Source organism: Pteropus medius, unplaced genomic scaffold (assembly GCF_902729225.1).
Source record: "Pteropus medius unplaced genomic scaffold, Ma_sr-lr_union100, whole genome shotgun sequence".
NCBI classification, from domain to species: Eukaryota; Metazoa; Chordata; class Mammalia; order Chiroptera; family Pteropodidae; genus Pteropus; species Pteropus medius.
This window is the reverse complement of record NW_024351730.1, coordinates 28,133,514-28,152,796: the sequence shown is the minus strand read 5'-3', so window position 1 is coordinate 28,152,796 and position 19,283 is coordinate 28,133,514. Positions and strand designations below refer to the sequence as shown.

At 35.8% G+C, this 19,283-nt stretch overlaps 1 long non-coding RNA gene across 1 annotated transcript in view; it reads right to left on the bottom strand.

Annotated features, from left to right (window-relative positions):
• The window catches only part of LOC120588264 (uncharacterized), a 75,968-nt gene extending 56,741 nt beyond the window's left edge, over window positions 1–19,227 (bottom strand). The window contains exon 1 of the long non-coding RNA XR_005649204.1: window positions 18,698–19,227. This is a non-coding gene — a long non-coding RNA (uncharacterized LOC120588264). The remainder of the gene's footprint in view (window positions 1–18,697) is intronic.
• Window positions 19,228–19,283: the final 56 nt, after the last annotated feature.

Genomic DNA, 19,283 nt, shown 5'->3' with positions numbered 1-19,283 from the left:
TCTGCTTGCTCAGTCCCTTTTAAAGTCTGTGTTCAGTTTTGCATTTAGAAAGGATAGTCAAAAAATTTAAAGTATGCCTAGAAATACTTAAAAATTCAAACCATGAGTTGAGGCCAAAGAAAGTAAAGTCTAATAAAATTTTTAAAAATACATATTTTTTGAGGGCTCATAAGGATCAAAGGGAGTAAGCAGAATTCTCTCATTCTAAAAGCTAGTGAATGTGAAGAAAAATATTTAATACATATCTTAATGGATTCTTGCAACAATTATTTATCAAGCACTGTTCCTGGCACCATTCTAGGAGCTGAGGATCCAGCAAAGGGACAGAGTTCACAGCCATAAGTATACTTATTAGACAACTAGGCTAACAGTAATGATCTCCAGGTGGTATGATCATGGATACTTTTTATCTATATCTTCTAAATTATATACATTGAACTTATATTTTATAATAAAAAACAAAAGTTACTTCAAGAAATAAATCTGGATCAGAGAGATAAGCTAGATATCAGAAAGATCATCTTTAAAAAAGGACTATCAAATATCAACTACAAATTTTACTCTATCAAGTGTGTTTATACACAATAGATTGACATAACTTCTCAGGCCCTTCCAGTATTAAGGGCCACTGTACTTAAATCTTTGAGTCAAACTTTTAGATACTCTCTGTGTTCCTCACTTCTCAATTCTGATGTATTTCCACACAACCAAATGGAGCCTTCCACTTGATAGCAGCAAGTAATTTACTTATTTAGGTGTTTTTTAGCTGTTTTTGAAAAATGTTTAGTTATGCGTCTGCCAGATCTCCACCTTCTACCTTGTTCCCCTACCTTCTCCCTCACCCCCAGGCAGAGTACCTCCTGACACCAAATTCTCTCTGCTAAATGTGTATGCATTAATTAATGAACTGTTTGATTGAGTCTCAACAAATATCTGTGTGACTCCTTGCTCCAGGCGCTGGTGTTCAGCAATGAACAACGTAGACAAAATCTAAATTATGAAACATATACAGTCAACCCTTGAATAACATGGGTTTAAACTGTATGGGTCCACGTATTTTCGGATTTTTTTCATTAAATACCTGTATTGTTTTTGATCTGCAGTTGGGAGTCTGAGGGTATAGAAAGCCAATTATATGCATTGATCTCTGCCATTTTGTATAGCGGACTTGAGCATCCTTGGACTTGGGTAGTCATGGGGGTCCTGGAACCAAACACTGCCAATACTAAATATAGTTAAGTTTTAGAGGAGTCAAAGTTATTTGGGGATTTTGGGTGTTGGCGCCTCTAACTCTGGCGTTGTTCAAAGGTCAACTGTAATTGTAAGATGATGACAGTAAGTAGTAAAACAAATGGAGAGCATTATAAAACTTAACCCAACATAAAATTTGGATGTGCTTAGGAAAATATAAATTAAAAAGGTATCTCTGTAGCTTATCTCGTCTCCTTTGAGCTTCCACTTACTGGATAGTTGGGGGCAGGAAATTAAAAGTCTCATCTACTTCAAAGTTAATCCAATCAAATAAATAGTCACTTTAGTCTAAGGCAATGGTTCTCAAATTTTGTTGGGTATCAAATTTTGTTGGGGAACATTACAAGTATCGAGGTCCAGCCCCAACTCCCCTTCAAGGATCCTAAGTCTCTGTGGGCTTTATTAGCTCCCCAGGTGGTTCTGATAAACCCCAAGTATGAGAATTATTGCTCTAAAAAGTGTTTAGTCTCTCTTAAAAATTCTCAGGTTCTCATTTATTCTCTCTTCTAATTATATCCTTGACCAAGACAGAGGATGAATCAAGCTTTAATGCCAGATGTCTACTTGGTTGCAGTTTATCGGACTGATGTTCATGGCAAAAGTTAGTGTCTGGAGAAACTCCTCATTCACCTGTCAAGGCTGAAACAGGGCTCAAGGACACCCTGAATGACTTGGTTTCCTCTTGGTTACTGCTGGCATTATGGACCTACAGGGTTTGACTGCGGTCCCTTCCAGCTTTAGCTAAGACCTGCTTTGCAGAACTTGCTACAAAGCCACCTGTTCCCTACAAAGGCAGTCTCCTCTGATAAGCTCCCTAGCCAGACCTTCAGAGTTATAAGTCCTGTTTTTACACTGAAGATGGAAGGGGACTCAGGATTACTATAGTTCAGGGCCTCAAACTGGGGGCTGTGCTGTACCTGCAAGGTTACTAGGCTGCCTTTGCTCTATGGCAGCCTGTGATGAATCTCAACCATGTAAAAGAGGGGCTCCCTCACCTCCCTCTTCTCTTTCACAGTTCCCTGCAGGTAGAAGATGTCATTCTTTCTCATCTCTCTCTTCTACCTGGACTCCCGTTCACCACATAAATTCTCTGGTCTCTTCCACAAAGCCTGATTCTTTATAAGCCTGATTCTTTATAAGAGGAGATAGAGGAATTTAGATAATCCTTTCTCAGGATCAAAGCTTGGCTTTTGAACTTCAAAAGCTTAATGTTACGTTAGACTTTCTCAGTACAACCCTACGAGAACTGATCCTAAACGGTAGGTGTATGATCCCAGAAAAGAACCAAGATTTATTCTTAGGAAAGTAAAAAAATAAGATCACATTCATAATGTAAAAGAGAATGATTTCCCCTTTGCAAAAATAAACAAGAAACTTTCATCACAGTGATAAACTCTATTCAAACAATTAAACAGGATAATGTGAAAGAGTGGGGTTGCAGAGAAGTGAGAACAGCTTTGAATAAGAGATAAGGAAATGCTTTCCTGATTAGATGATATTTGAGCTGAGACCTGAAGGGCGAAAAGGAAATGGCCTTGTGATAGTCTATGAAAAAGTGTTCCAGGTGGAGAAATCAAATGCAAAAGCTGTGGAGTATTAATGAATTTGGCATGTTTGAGAAACAGAACAAGTCTTCTAAGTTTCCAGGATAGTGAGAGCTCAGAGAGGTAGGCAAGGCCAGATGATGAGAACCTCATAGGCCACTATGAAGAGTTCGGTTTTTATCCCAAATGAAATATGGGGCCATTTGGATTTTTTTTCTTTTGGAGCAGGGGAATGACTTGATCCAATTTATGTTTTCAGAAGATCACTAGTTGCTGTGTTTTAATGCAGCACAGGTCAGAGAATAAAGAAAGCAGGTAGACCATGTAGCAGGCAATTGAATTATTTAATTCAGGGGAAGACTAATGGGAGCTGTCTCAGACTGGATGGCAAATGGGCCAAGGAATGATGGATAGATTCGGGCTGTGTTTTGGAGAGAAGTGATAGGATTGGATGTGAGGAATGAGAAAGAGAGGAAGTAAGCAAGGATGATTCTTGGGGTTTTCAAGGTTCTAAGTGAGTAAATATACACACACACACACAAGCATATGTTGTGAGCGTATATGTATATACTTAAGTATATGTATATGTATGTACATATATTTAATTTTAAAATATCCTTTCTTCTTCTAAGAACAGTTTGCAGACTGTGGTCTGAGTTATTTTTCAAGTAGGGTTGCCAAATACTGGTGATTACCACTGCATAAGGGGAAAAAAAAGGAAAGAGATTAATATTTTAAACACATGTGACAGGCAGCATGCTAAGTACTCTATAAAATTATCTCACTTGAAATTTATGCCTCAACTTTATGAAGTTATTATATCTACTATAGAATAAATGAGGAAACTTGACCCTGGAGGGAATAGAAACTAATACACTTCAAAAATGTATTCAACTAACATTTTTAAAGTACCTACTGAGTGCATTATATTCATAGTTGATGGTCTAAATGGGTAACAGCATTCCCATTACTATGACTATTTACCGGGAAAAAATAATTTTACATCTTGTTTTCTGGGTGCAAAACTAGTTAAAATGAAAGGCGTTGCTCTTCATACACTAACTTAAACCAGACATAGAAGCTGTAATCAAAAATATTCTCAAGCATACACTGTACCAGGGTATCAGTCAAAATTTGTATATTACATACAAGTAATTTGTAATGGTTTTAGATGGTGGAGTGTGATTGGGATGTGAGTGTTTAAAACTTAGCTTTTTATCTCTTGTCATGCTAAGTTCAACCTCTGTTACCTTTTTTAGTTTTCCCTGAAACAAAATAGAATTGGGGATACCAGGTCTTTTAAGCAGCTGTTCTAACAATTGTCTTGAGCTGCTTGTTCCGGCATGTCTTTCTTTTGCAAGAGCCTACAATACTTACCTTTCATGGAATAGACACAATCCACAGGCTCCAATGAAGTGTACATAACCCTCTTTAGTTAGCTGTTCTGCACTTTTTTTCAGACTCAAGCTCCATTCTTATGATCCCCAGCAAGTATGGGTCACCAAATTTATCTTCTGTTTTTTTACATAGACTTATTTATTTCTTTGCTTCTATGGTGTGCAAGTATGAATATAAATAAACAAATTCGTTTTAATAGTATTAAGTATATATTCAAAAGATGGTTGGTTACTCAGAGAAGTCACCTATAGAATCATGTAATGAAACAATTTATCCTTTACTACAACTTCTCTTTAGATGGAAAGAATAACTAAGGTTATATGGACAAATTAGAATTCCATACAAGCCAAGTCAAAAAATATAGACTAGGAGGAATGATAAGCAATTTCATTTTGGCTCAAAATAATGTGCTGCTATCAAGAGAAGAAATATACTTTCCTGTAAACTGAGAGGATGTCAAAATTTTTCAAGTAAATGTGTAGCTTCCCAAGGAAATTACTGTAGGCATGAGGGCAGCACTCATTTAGAAGAGTAAGTTCTAATATGCTTGCTAAATATCAGATCATATAGCCCTACTCACACCTCTTCTTCCACTTGCAAGATTTTAATGTTTAAGCTTTTAATGTTTTTACTACCAGAATTAAAGCTCACTGCTACTACTACTCTTAAAGCAAGCTCTGGGCATTCATATTTTCAACTTCTACTGCATCAGAAGTTTTCGTTCTTGTTGCTAAACATATCTAAAACACAACTCATTTTTCACCCTCCCAAACCTGCTCCTCTTTCTATTTCTCTATGGAGAAGGCCAAAGAGCTGTTAAACTCAGGCTCCATACAGGCCTACTAGCCTATATGAAGATACAACTAAAAATTCATCACTTTCAATTTAATACCCTATTCAGGATTTTGATATTCTCTCTCTTCATTCTTCACAACTCCTCTATATCAATTCAAACCTTACCACTTTTCTCAATTCCTCTGGCCCATCATTCTTAACAAATGACTCCATCACCTACTTTATTTTTACTGTCACCTGTATAACTAACTGTAACTCTAAATTTCCGCCTGCAGACTGGACCTCACTCCAGGCCAGCAGGCCTCTGAAAGTAGCCACCTAAAATTTCTAGTTACCACAAATTCAGTTTAAAACTTAACTCCTCCTTCTGCATCTCTCATCTCTGTTCAGGCTAATACCATCTTTTGATTGGATTATTTGAACTCTAGGATTGTTCTCTTTGCCTCCAGCCTAGATTTCTGTAAATTAACATTCGTATTTCTGTGAGAGCATTTTTTCCAAAACACACATTTAATGACAGGAAATCAGTTTGTCTAGATTCACTTTGCTTAAAAGCATTTCATTCAAATTAAAATTGCTTAATTTTACATTAAATTTTGGATAAAGGGTCTTTAGATTCATCAAAGAGGTACTTACTGCGTTCAAAAGTAGATTGGAAAAAACCACCAAGCACACAATGCAATAAAACTAGAACCAATTACAGGACAGCCCCCAAACAACTATTCAGTAGGAAATTAGATAATTTTTTTCAAAGTGACTCTGAGTTTTAAAGATGACTTTAAAATAAAAAAAAAAAATTCATGATAGAAATTAATAACGTGAGCAATACATTTCACAAACCTGTGGGGATATAAATAGTACTCAGAGGAAAATGGTTATTCTTACATGAACTTATTAAAAAAGTCTAAGAACTGAAAATAAATGAACTCCATATTCACCTCAAGAGGCTAGAAAAAGAAAAAATAAATCCAAGGGAATTAGGAGAAATCATTTTATTGATTAAAGTATTACTTAATGAAAGAAAAATAAAAGCTTTAAGTCCTTACTATAGACAAAAGCTGATTATTTGAAAAGATCATCATAACAGAAAAAATACAGAAGATCAGCCCAGGAGGAAAGAGAGAAAACATAAATGATGCTAGGACTGTTTAAAGGAATAACTACAGATTTAAACTAATTTAAATGAGAAAGCAATTTATAAATGTAGGTACAAAGGATAATTTCTAAGAGCATGTAGATCACTAAAAATTAACTCATGACGAGATAGAGTATCTGAATTGACCAAAATTAAATAGTAACTGCTTGCCCCCACAAGTCAATCAGCCCAGATAATTTAATGGGATTCAGACAATTTCCACAATACTTAAAACTCTTTCGCTACAAAGAAAGAAAAGCACTTCCCAATTAATTCTCTTAGCTAATATAACCATGATATCCAACTATAGTATATAACAAAAAAATGTACACCGATCTTATTTATAAAAATAAATGCAAAATCCTAAAAAAGGTATCAGCACATAAATTCCAAAACTATATTACGAGAGTCATTTATTGTAATCAGGTAGGGTTTAACTCTTAACTATTTGGAAATGTTTCAATGTAATTTATAAGGAATGGATTAATGGGAAAATATATAATCATATCAGACATCACTTAAAAAGATAAAATTTAAGATTCAATTTGGAAAAACAGCTTTTTAAACCAGTTGGATATTTTTCAAGTGAACTCAACAAATTGTTTTAAAAAGTTAATCTGGAATAGTATATGCAGAAGAATAGTCAAAAACTTTAAAATAAGAACAGTATTACTATCTCATATTCGTGAAGAAATTTATAACTTCCAAATCATTCTCATTTTAGTGATTAAATTTGGAGATGTAGATAGCACCTGAACTCCTATCCCCTAGTTTAAGCCACATTATCTTTCATCTAGATTATGGAAATAGTCACCTTTCTAGTCTGAAAGTTTCTGTTTCTGCCTCCATTTCATCAATTGTCAATACAACAGCCAAGTGATCTGGTTAACTATAAGCCAGATGATATCACTTCTCTCAACAAAACCCCAAGATGACTTCTAATCTCATTCCGAGGAAAAAGTCAAAAACATTCATGGCCTATAGCACTCTGCCTCTATATCTGTTATCTCCCTGACTTTCCGCTCTGTTTGTTTCACTTACTCCACACCAACCACAATGGCTGTGTTGCTCTTCCTCAAACAAGACAGTTAGACTCCCAACCTTGCACAGGTCTTTGCTGGAATACCTTCCTCCCACCTATTTACCTTCTTTAGATTTTGACTCAAACTTCACCTTCTTGGTGTTATTTTGTTTTTGTTTTTGTTTTTGTTTTTTATGACCATACTTAGATTTGCCAGTGCCTAGGACTCTTTACCCCTCTTCCTCTAGTTACTGCATTCCATAGCATTTACCACTCTCTAATTAATATACATTTTGCATATTTACTTATATAGTTTTCTTATTTTCTGCCTCCCTCCAGTAGAATGGTGCTCAATTCTCAGTGTCTAGAACAGTGCTTGGCATATGTAGGCATTCAACAAAAATTTCTAGGATGAATAATGAATGCATGCATGAATTACAGACGAAGTAACTGAACCCAGAAAAGTTAAGTAACTTCACCCATGGTAGCAAAACTTCATTAACGCTTCCATCTTCTGACTCCATAATTCATTTATTTTCAGTATGTTTCTTTACCACTATGATATTCATATATTGAATTAAATTTAAATTAGTTTTTATTGTCTGTTACTTTTAAATGCTTCCAAATGAATAGATTTTATTTGCTTAAACAAAGACTACAGAATTTAGAGTATGGCTGGAATCTGTTGATTTCTCAAATACTTTCTTTTTCGAATTTGACTTTCTTTAAAATTGGAACTGTAACCTAACACAGATCCTAAAACGTTCAAATTAGTGATTTAAGTAGAAAAACACCTTAGACGAAGTTGTGCAGAGATATGTAAAATTCTACTTTTATAAATGTGATGAGACATACATATCCAGAAATGTCAATTTTTACAACAAATTCATGGGCTCTCATCTTTAAATTTTTATATGGAGCCATCAATATTATTCCGAATTCTGACCTTCATATCAACCGTAAAACCCAATCTATCCTCATACATCTTTCCCTGAGAATTTTAGTGTTTATCATGGAATTAGGGAGAAAAAAAAATAAAGGCGGTATATTATTTTTCTACCTGAATTGCATACACAATAATAAAACCTGCAAGGATGGGCAGTATTATATATTTTTAAATTATCAAAAATATACTAGGGGACTTTTGATTTAACCTGAAAGCTTGCTGTTTTGCAGGTCATACTTATTGGTACTCTATTTCTAACTGGTTAAATGATTGGTTATTTCCCTAAGCCTGCCTTTTAAATGTCTCAATCATTCTCAAGGTAAGTTCCATGAAGTTTGATGCTGCGGAACTCTGCCGCATGTGTTATGAAATTGAGCTGTTTAGAGGGGGACAATATTTAGGCATATTAGTATAAGTCTATAAGCTGATATTTTCTCTATTTCTAAAAGAGGATTAAGTTAACTTGACTGATGGTGAGCCTCATGGAGAAGCTGGGGTGATTCAGTTTTGTACAAGTGAAGCGGATGATCTTGAATTTTAAAAAGTGGGAGTGCTCAAGGTTATAATTGACATTCTTCGTTCTACTTGTGTTCCTCATTTATGCTTATATTTGGTAGGTCAGGGAAATGCTGGCAACTGCTAGAAACAATTGCAAATTTAAGAAGTATTCAAAGCATATAAAAGGATGGCAATTTGCAAAGTTTGCCATGTCTTCTTTGAAACTGACTAAACCATAAATAATGTGACAAAAGGCCCCTCTGAATATTAGGTCCTAAAAACGTTGTAATTGAACATGGGATCAAGAAGAATATCCTTCTAGAGCCATCTGGCATTTAATCCTTTAGATTTAATTAAGAGGTGAAACTATTTTTTAAATTTTTCTTATTTTGGTGCAACAACGTTCCCTCACCAGAACCTAATAGCTCAGAACGCTTTTTGGGCAGAATATCCTACTGAAGACAGGGATGCTCAGAATACTCTTCCTCTTTAAAAACAGTAAAGATAAAGGAGAGAGAGGGACGAATAGGGGGAGAGGGCGAGAAAGCCAATGAACATCTAGATACAACTTCAAAATTCCACTGAGAACCTCACAATAGATAATTAGTTCACAATAGATAGAAAGGCAGAACTCTTGGATCTCCAGCCTTATCTAGAATTGTCGTCACTGGAAGCAAGGGTCACCTGGGAACTGTTTCTGCATGGTGTCTGGTCACATTCTAGTTAACCGGAGGGTCAGTTGGATGTATACGAAAAGCCAGGATGCACCTAAGCATGCACTCTTGTTTCTTCAGGCTGATAACTGGACTCCATCTAGTGGTCGGAATAACAAACTGGGATCTAGCTCCTTACATAAAGGCTTCAGAGCAAAGCAAATAGGTGGGTACTGTTCTTGAGATTTGTTCCTGTTGTCAGAGTCTTAAGGTAAAGAAATAATACAACAACAACAAAATACAGATCCCCTAAGCCCTCCGAATCAGGTGCTCTGACACCTCCTTTTGCAGGTAGAAGCCTGTTATGGCTATTGAGGCCATGAAGGCCATGCAATGCTTTTGTTCACTCTGATGGTTTTACGTGATGCATTTTATTACTCCGTGAAACAAGGTAAGATGATGGGAAGAGTACTGGGTAGAGTGTCAGGAGAATTGTCTCTGCTATGTGATTTGGGGCAGGTCCATGAGGCTAAATGTCTGTGGGACAGTTTCCTTGGGTCTAAGATGAGAGGGTGAGACACAAAGCTTTCCTTCATTCATCTGTTTAATACCTGTCGGGTTCTCTGCTGGGTGTTTTGTGGGGCCAAATGAGTTTAAAGTTCAAGAGAAGAGATGAAAGTTAATGTAAAAAAAAAATGATAAGAAGGTGCTTAACTTCCATACTAGAAGGGTACAAGAGAGTTCCAGGTAAAAGTCTGAGGGTTAGATAATTGCTCATTGGTGGTAAGAATGAGGAGATGACATAGGACATTGATCTGTATCTGTGTCTGTGTCTATCCATAGCTATGTCCATGTTCATAACTATTCTCTGTATGTGTATATATATATATATATATATATATATAAATAAATATGTAAAAATACATATAAATATATACATACAAATTTTATATACTTGCATAGTCAATTAAAAAACTTCACAATTAGTAAAAGACAGATGACCTGGGGAAAACCTTTGGCACATGAACCACAGATAAAAATTTCACATCGTTAATGTGTAAAGAATTCTTATGAATAAATAATTTTTTAAAACTTTTTTAGTAACAAAATGAGCAAAGGTTCTGAACAGATCACTCAAAAAAGAACTATAGATATTCAAAAATTCAGTAAAACTATATTTCAGCTTACCAGCAAGTAGATAAATTATTTTGACTTTAAATAATTTAGTTTTAATTACTTTTTAATTATTATTCAGTTAACTAAAGTTAACTATTAATAAAAATACATTTAAAATTTCTCGTTAAGGCAGCAAAGTTTAAAAGGGTTGATAATCACTTGTATTGAATGGGCCATTGAGAAAATGGGCTTCCATACACTGATGATGGGAGTGTGTATCGCCAATCTACCTGAATAAAGCTTGACAATATGAATCAAAATGGAAAAGATTCAGTTTTTAAGAGTATATATAAAAGAAATAACTTATGGACAACTACAAAGCAACCTATTCATAATAATCTTCATTGTAGCATTTTATATAACAGCAAAAGGAACAGCAAAAGAAAAACAACTACCAACTGTAAATATTTTACTGTTTAGGGTGGTGAAATAATTGGGGTATAGTCACATAATAGACTATTATACTCTAATGAAAATGTATCTGGATTCACATTTATATCATAAAAATATTTATGTTAAGGATAAAATAGCTTAAAAAAGAATTTATATGCTGTGCTACAATTTTATTAAAATAGTAAATTGTGTGTGTACATGAATCATCATGGAAAAATATCCAGAAAGATGTAAATTAAAACATTACTAATAGTTGTCTCTCGGTGGTAGTCACAGTTTTTACTTTCCTTTATATACCTTTCCCTGTTGTCTGCATTTCCCACAATTATAAATTACTTTTATTATCAGATAAAACAATTAAGAAATGTTTATTAAAGATGGGAATAAAGCCTGAGCAACTAGGGTAAATTTCCATGAAGATCTCAAACTACCTCTTCCACAATGTTCCCTAATCTGAAGGTATAATTTCCTGCTTTAGTTTATAGTACTGCAGAGGTAAATAAAGGGACTAACAAAAAAAGATGTATATTTTTACAGACTACAAAAGTTCCATTTCACTGGTGAAAAATTCTCTCTTCTCACATCCCTTAGGCACTATATTAAGGCTCCATATGGAAGCAGGTAAAAAGGAAGCTTGCAAAGACGCGAAATCTCTGAAAGAGGAAGACCAACAAAGAGAGCTCAGGTGGTCAGGATCCATCCCCCTTTTGCCTGCAGTTCTCCCTCCATAAGCTGGTGGTCAGAATCAAGGTGTTAGAACTGAATAAATGGCTGGTGAGAGTGGAGCCTAGACAAGGGGAAGGTGAGGATGGCTGAGGATGCAGGCCTTTCATGGGCTCAGTGAAGACCATAGGCCTCCTGTCTATAGTTATGGTCCAGGTCCTGAATGTCTTCCATGGAGCAAGTACTATGCTGTCTGAAGCTTTCCCTGTTGTCAGACTTAGTCCATCTGCCACTACGAGGAGGCAGCACAAGTTTTTGAACACTAGCATTACCATTTAACATCTACGTGATCCTTGAGCAAGTAACTGAATTCGCTAAAATTTCAATTTCCTCATCTGTAAGGCAGGGATAATACAGTTCTTGTGCAGAGCGAGGTGGCATAAATAGAGCACCCGGCACTATGCTTGGTACATAGTCTGTGTTCCAGAAATGAAAAGTATATTAAAGTAAAGTAGGCATTAACCTCCATTGGACATAAATGGGATGACCACATAATTTACCAAACAAATGAGATTGCTTTTGAAAGTGAAGTGCGGGGAGGGGTCCTTTAGTTATGTAGATGCAAGATATAATGTGGGAACCAACCTGGGCAAATTGGGATGGACAGTCATTTTGGTTTTTAGGTTCTTAATTTGATCCTCTTGAACAGTACAGTGTTCACAATGGTTGGTGCTTTACTGCCAGCACTGAATCTGGATGACTTCCTAATGGGACCCTGGTTGGGAGAATCTGACGATGCTCTGAGCACGTATCTATGATGCACTGATGTTGCATTATTATTATTTGCTTGCATGTCAGTGTCCCTGTGGTGTATTACGTGACTTTACTTCCCTGGTGCCTAGCATATTGTACATGCTCAATAATAAATGTTTATTGAATTTATGACCAGATGCCCTGGAGCCATTAATCTCAGATGCCAGGAAATGGCTCCTGCACTTTCCGGGTGGTTTCTGGCAATGAGCCCAGCTTTCTAGAGGTCGGATAATTGCGCTCTAATGGTCAGTCCAAGGCAGCAACAATTAATTCTACTGCCTGTCGGGTCAAGACTAGAGGTTGCTAACTGCTGTTCTTCATAGGATGTACTGGGAATTTCTGAGGTGGGTAGGACACTACCCCGCCTTCTTGGCATCCTGTTGTGTCACTCTGCTTTGCCTGCCACATCACCTATGGAGTTCACTTGACTGTGAGCACTTTGAGAGCAAGCACCAATGTTACCTTGTTTATGCTTGTATTCCCAGCTCTTACAAAATGCCCAGCACAGAGCTCAATAAATATTTGTAGAATATTTAAATAAAAATGGTAATAACGAAAACTTATTTTAAAAGGATCAAAAAAAATAAAAATGGAGAAGAGTATTGTAATTTGCCATATGAATTTAGAAAATTCATTTATCATCTTTGGGCCTTGTTTTTACTATTTATAGAATGGGGATAATAATATCTCATAGCGTGGTATCATGTATGCCAGTCATCATAATAAGTTGTGAGCGCTATTAATAGAGCAAGTCTGTCAGTCACAGTAGCTAAGCTATTAGCTTTGGATTCAGATGAATCAGAGTTCAAATGGAATCTACCTACCTTTTATTAACTGTTAGAAGTTGAACTTCTACTTAGCTTCTCCAAGTCTCGGGTTCTGCTGCTATAAAGAGTAAGCTAGCTGTTGTGAAAAGAAATTAGTATTTTCTATCGTTTAATGAATGAAAGATATTATTCTCAATATAATTATTCACATCTAATGTTACTTCGAGGTCTTAGAATTTTGTAATTTTTGTTTCTATTATGTGTGTAATACCTATAAAATAAGAGAGCTATTAATATTCTTATTCCCAATTAGAAAACCGGGAAGATTTACTAGTTTTTGATTATTGGGAATTGAGAGTGAATTGATAGATACAATGCAAAGAAACCAATAATAACTAAAAGTTGTATAATACTTTATGGTGCGTAAAGTATTTCCACAATCACAAGATTCACAATGCTGGAATAAACTATGGGCCGTTGGTAGGTTTCCATGCATTACTGTGGATTACATTTATTCCTCATCATATTATTTGGGAGTTACCATGAACACTAAAAGCCATGTGTAACTCATTTACCTGGTTGATTTAAGAGGCGTCTGATAGCTTCCAAAAGTTTCCACTCTCTCTTTTCTAGCCAGAAAATCAGAATGCAGGTGCATCAGAGAGAGTGGAGAGAGTTTAACATAGATTTGTTGGGTGGGGGAGAATATTCGAAGAAACACTTTCTATAAGTGTGTGTGTGTGTGTGTGTGTGTGTGTGTGTGTGTGTGTGTGTGTGTGTGTGAACACGCAGGTATCTCTGTCTACTAGCACGCATTAGAAAGAAGTGATGGGGAGAGGAGAGCTCCTCCTGCATTCAGCGAGAGAGAAAGATTATGACAAAGAATTGTAACCACTTATTCTGAGCCATGGAAGAATTTCAAAGCAAGTGCTTAGGACTCTTTACTCCCCAGTCTTAACGAGTCTCTCATTTTCTAAGTCTACTTAGTTTACTAAGAAGTCCACTTATTTACCGGTTTCTGAATCAGAATTTATGAACACTTCTCAATCGTAACACTTTATTATCTACATATTATTATTTATATATTTTCATCTTGATAACTTATTATTGCTTAGTTTCCATTTCAAAAATCTTACTTCAGTTATTACATTTTTACTCAAAAGTGGCTTGTAAGCATGAATAAATAATTCAATACTTATTTTCATTTATCCATTCATCTCTCTAGATGGGATACTGAGGAAAAAATCCTAGAGCTATATACACATTTTGAAAATATAAGTAAGATATATTTCACACACATGATCTCATTTTTAGTCCAAAAACCTTAATATTTCCAGAAAGTTGACACAGACTTTTGTACCCTGGAAAGTTAAAAAAAATTTAAGGGTTTTAGAGGAACATAAGTCCTTCAGAAAACAGAAAGCAAGTACATTTTCTGAGTTATTAGAGAATGAAGATTTCCTCCTCTGAAACTGTGGTTTCTCTGGGCAAACACCCAATATCACACAGAGAAGCAACTGGAAGAGCCTGGAACTGACCGCTTTTGTCTACTCTATAACCGTAATTTTCTATTTTAGCCTTGAAAATAGCTACCTTTCTGACATAATTATTTTAAATTATTTATTACTTATTTTGATAGCAACCTATCTCAAAAGAGGGAAGACTGATGAGAAATTTGGGGAAACATTTTACCTTTTTATAAGATATAAATATATAATATGTTTAATAATGTGATTTTTTAATAACATTTTACAAGGTTGTGACTAATGCCTCTCATTTGTTAAATCATTCACTTGTGGAAAAATTAACGAACAGAGTTATTGTCAAAAAGGAACTGAAATAACCGTTGATGAAAAAATAGAGTAAAATGGTTTATTGGTATTTAACTTGTTATCTATTTATCTATGCACCTATCTATCTGTCATCTACATAAATTCCAAATGTTCAGAAAGGGCAAAAGACAAGTTTCCTGCAAAAGTGGACTGAATGAATTAGGAATAACTAGACAATTTAATGTAATGTTATCATGTGAAGTTGTTTAGAGTCAAAGGAAGGGTATTGGGAACTTTTTGAGGCATATGATATAATGCTGGGAAGAGTAACACAGCTGGGTTTGGTAATTAACATCTGTATTATAAATAGCAGGTGAGTAAAAACTAGATCCAGTCCCAAGAGAAGTGACCTGAGGCAGCTTTTAGGTTAGAGAGTATTAACATGTAATCTTAAATAAGTATGCATTATAAATTACATCTGTAATAGTTTTTCAATTTTAATCAACCATGAGGGTGCCACATCTTTTATTGCTTTCCAGAGCTGACATAGGCCAAAGATCTCCCTATTCGATAATGCAATTTGTTTAGATGAGGGACATTAAACAGACATTTTTCTGCAGAGTCAAACTAAACTATTTCCTGTTTATCCCTTAGATCAGCTCTGACCAAGAGGACTTTCTATGATAATGGAAGTGTTCTACATCCGTGTTGTTCAACAAGTTAGCCACTAGCCACATGTGGCTATTAAGCATTTGAAATGGGATTTCTTGAACTGAGGAACTGAATTAATCCTTTTATTCAATTTTAATTAATTTAAAGTTAAAGAGCCACATATGGCTATTGGCTACAATATTCATGTGCCTTAGATTCAAATGCTCTTAATTTTCTTTTTTGTCAGCTGAGGGCATTTTTATGAATGTTTTAGTGTTATCAGATGCTAGACCTTTAAAACCTAAGCCAAAACTAAAACTCAAGCTGCCTGCCATTCAAACTACTGAAGAACCTCTTATTTAAGGTCCTTACACTTTCAGCCACTACTGTTTATGTCGATTGACGAATAAATTACTATTCAGGACCTCTTGTCTCTAGTAGTGATCATAGAAACACTCTTCAAATTCCCAGTGGTTCAAAACAGACATTTTTCTTTCTTTTCCTTTTTAAAGTGAGTCTTTATAATCAAGCTAATTATTTTTCATCAGTTTTGAGTGTCTGGGACTTGGCTCTGCTATTTTTTCATAAATCCAGTAAACTTAAAAGAATCCTTTCAATAAATAAATGTTCAATGTCTAAATGCAATCATTTCATTTTCCACTTTATTTTCTCTTTATATCCTAATTCAGGTTTGTAGACCACCATCTATATGTGTCTGATAATCACTCCTGAGGCTACTGAGCCTTCTCACAAATTCAGATTTTATTCCAGAAAGCTGCAAGAGACCCAAGAAAGTACAGTAACAAAGTCCAAGAGTCTTTAAGATTTTTAATATAAATAAAGCATGACATTTTAAATTTAAATTAATATACTCATGTTTAGGTGATTTCTCTCTTGTTCTCAAAGCATGGGTCATTTTCTTGTGTCTAATAGGTAGTTCAAAGCAGAATGCAGCAGAGTTCGCCTGCTACAAGACAGAAATGTCTCATCTTGATGGTGAATTCTGGATCTTAATTCTGTAACTAATTGGACTGGGACAGAATTTAAAAACAACTCCTATAACAGTCTGCTGGAGGAAATGGAAACTACTGATGATAGTAGAAGCAACTATAATGTGAAAACTCTCTCAGCCAAACCCATCAAACCTGAAACTTCTCTTCGTACTATGTTGTTATCCCTTGGAAGTGTTACAAAGTGAGCTTCAGATAAAGGAACTAGAAAGCATAGCTCTAGAGTGTTCAGCTATCTCCTGATGCACACCAGCTAGCCAGGCAGGCCATCTACTTCTGCATTATAAAATCATCCTAACACTACCCAAAGCTCTGCGCTTCCCTATTCATGTTATTGATACCAGAGAGTAGGCCCCAACATCCATATAGCATTTGTCTATGTAACTGTTTCAACTGCCAAAATTTTGATATTGTATCATTAATATCTCCCATTTCTAAAAAATAAGATGACTTAATGAAATTACATATGCTGGATCCAATTTTAAAAGTCCATGTATGTTTGTGTGTATGCATATCAGTGTTTATAGTGATGGAAAATCTCCAGAAAGCAGAGCTGAAGTCCTGTAAACACCAAAATGTTTCTCTTAAATAAGTCCATTTTGGGAAACCTCTGTCAAATGGTTCTTGCACATAATTGCCTCACTTCTGGACTATTGCATTCACATCTGGCCTGAGCCCCCATGAGGTGGGGGTTGGTTTAGACTGAAATCTGATGGCAGTTTGCCCATGTTTCGAGTCTGAAAATGCAGTTGGCTAATATTTTGAGTCAAGGGGTTGGAATATAATCTCCCTGCTTCAGTGACATTGCAGTGGAGCCAGCATCTGTGTGTGCGTGTGTGTGTGCGTGTGCGTGTGCATGTGCGCGCATGTGTGTGTGTGTGTGTGTAAGAGAGAGAGAGAGAAGGAGGGAGGGATAGAGAGAGAGAGATTGGGTGTGAAGGCTGGGGTGAAGGGAATGTAGGGGAAGAAAACACCTGCTACTCTCTGATTTAACTTTTTCTAGAACTGGATTTCTTATTGCTCTAGGAACAGTGTTTCAATACTCCAAAGGAAATGAGGAGAAAATGAAAATCAAGTTGTTGCAAATTAAAATTGACAAAATTAAGGGTGGGGAGGAGGAGTAGAAGTATGCTTTATATTCTAATCTTGTTAATTCTCAGCAGCCTCTATTTGTCTCACAGAATAAACTCTCTCCCTATGGGCTATAGCTCAAATACCCAAATAACTATGGTCTTGGACATGAGGTAAACCAAAGGTACATTTTCTTTCTACATCTTCTGATGGTCCTGGAGAAATCAGGCATAGTAAATAGAGCAGGGGGATTCTTACAGAAACAAATCCCAACAGCTACCATGAAATGATTACTGTATATTGTGTTTGCTCTTTTTAGATCACAATTTAAAAAGTGATTGGAGACAGTTCATATCACAATTTATGTTAAGGTAGTCACTTTTTACTCCATTCCATTCCTCACTTTTCCATAAGTAGGCTTAACTTTTACCCCACTTGCTAAAAGGAAAGAGGAGTAGAATATGCATCCTGTTTCTCGCTCTGCTCATGGCTCTTCATTTCCTTGTATCATCAAGCACATCTCCATCAATAACACAGAGTTTTGTACAATATGAATCATCTTGAGTGATACAAATAACTTAAAGGATAATGTGGATTTGTACTGAGTTCTTATTCTAACACTAACCTTCACCATATATCTTCTAATGGCTACAAAGTCCAATCCTATGAGGTATTTCAAGGCAGTCCTTTGGCATGAGAACTGAGTCAACCTAGTGGCATGGTGACTCTTTTGGAAAGTCTTCACTAGTCACAGAACTGACCACCCTGATGGTGTGATGACCTGGTTAATATCCCTCAAAGGCACTTGTCGCCCTGGTAGTAACTGGCAGTGTTAAGATTTAGATGCAAGACTGTTCAACCTCGAAGACCATGCTCCCTCCATAAGGTCACAAAGGGTTCTTCTATGAGTTTTTCCAGTAGTTTGTTGTATGGCGCTGGGAGTATTCAGCAGTTCAGTATATTATAGTCAAGATTCTTTTGCTTTCATATTTATGGACAGTAATTCAAATCTGCTTAAGTAAAAGTGAGCACTTCATTGGCTTAACACAGATAGTTCATGTAATCTAAGGACAGGACTTGCAGTTACAAAAGACAGGAACAGAAACTGGAACATCATCAGGAAACAAGGCAGCTACTCACCTTACCCTGCAAGGCTTGATGATCTGCTGGTGTCCAATTCAGTCTTCTCTCTTTGAACACTAGGTTTTAAAACTCTTCCATGTGCCTGGTGGAAAATAGGTACAGCCCTCCTCAGCAGCTTTGCTGCTAAATAGCCCCTCAGCTTTACCAAGATTGTCCAGCTTCTGTCACATGCCCATCTATTATGTGTGAAGGAACCTATCCCTGTTAGAGCCATTTTTTAGAGTAGGGCATGATGAGTAGACAACCACATAAGTGTAAAACAAAACATGTCTACATCACCTCATTTGGAAAACAGGAAGACTGAATTATACAATAATAATAATTGATAGTAATAAAGTCATCATTCTGTTTAAGGGACTTGGCAAAGTAATTCGCAGGTATTAGTGCCTTAAACCTTGTAATAAACCCATGAGGCAGGAAGTTTATTGCCCCATTTTACAAGTGAGATGTGTGGGGCATGGAGAGGTTAAGGAACATGCTCAAAATGATCTCTAAGTTGCTTTGTAGTTCCAAAATTCTAAGGTTTTTAATTAATTATCAAAGTCTGAATAAATCTAACAGAGAGGTCAAATAAGTGAAAATA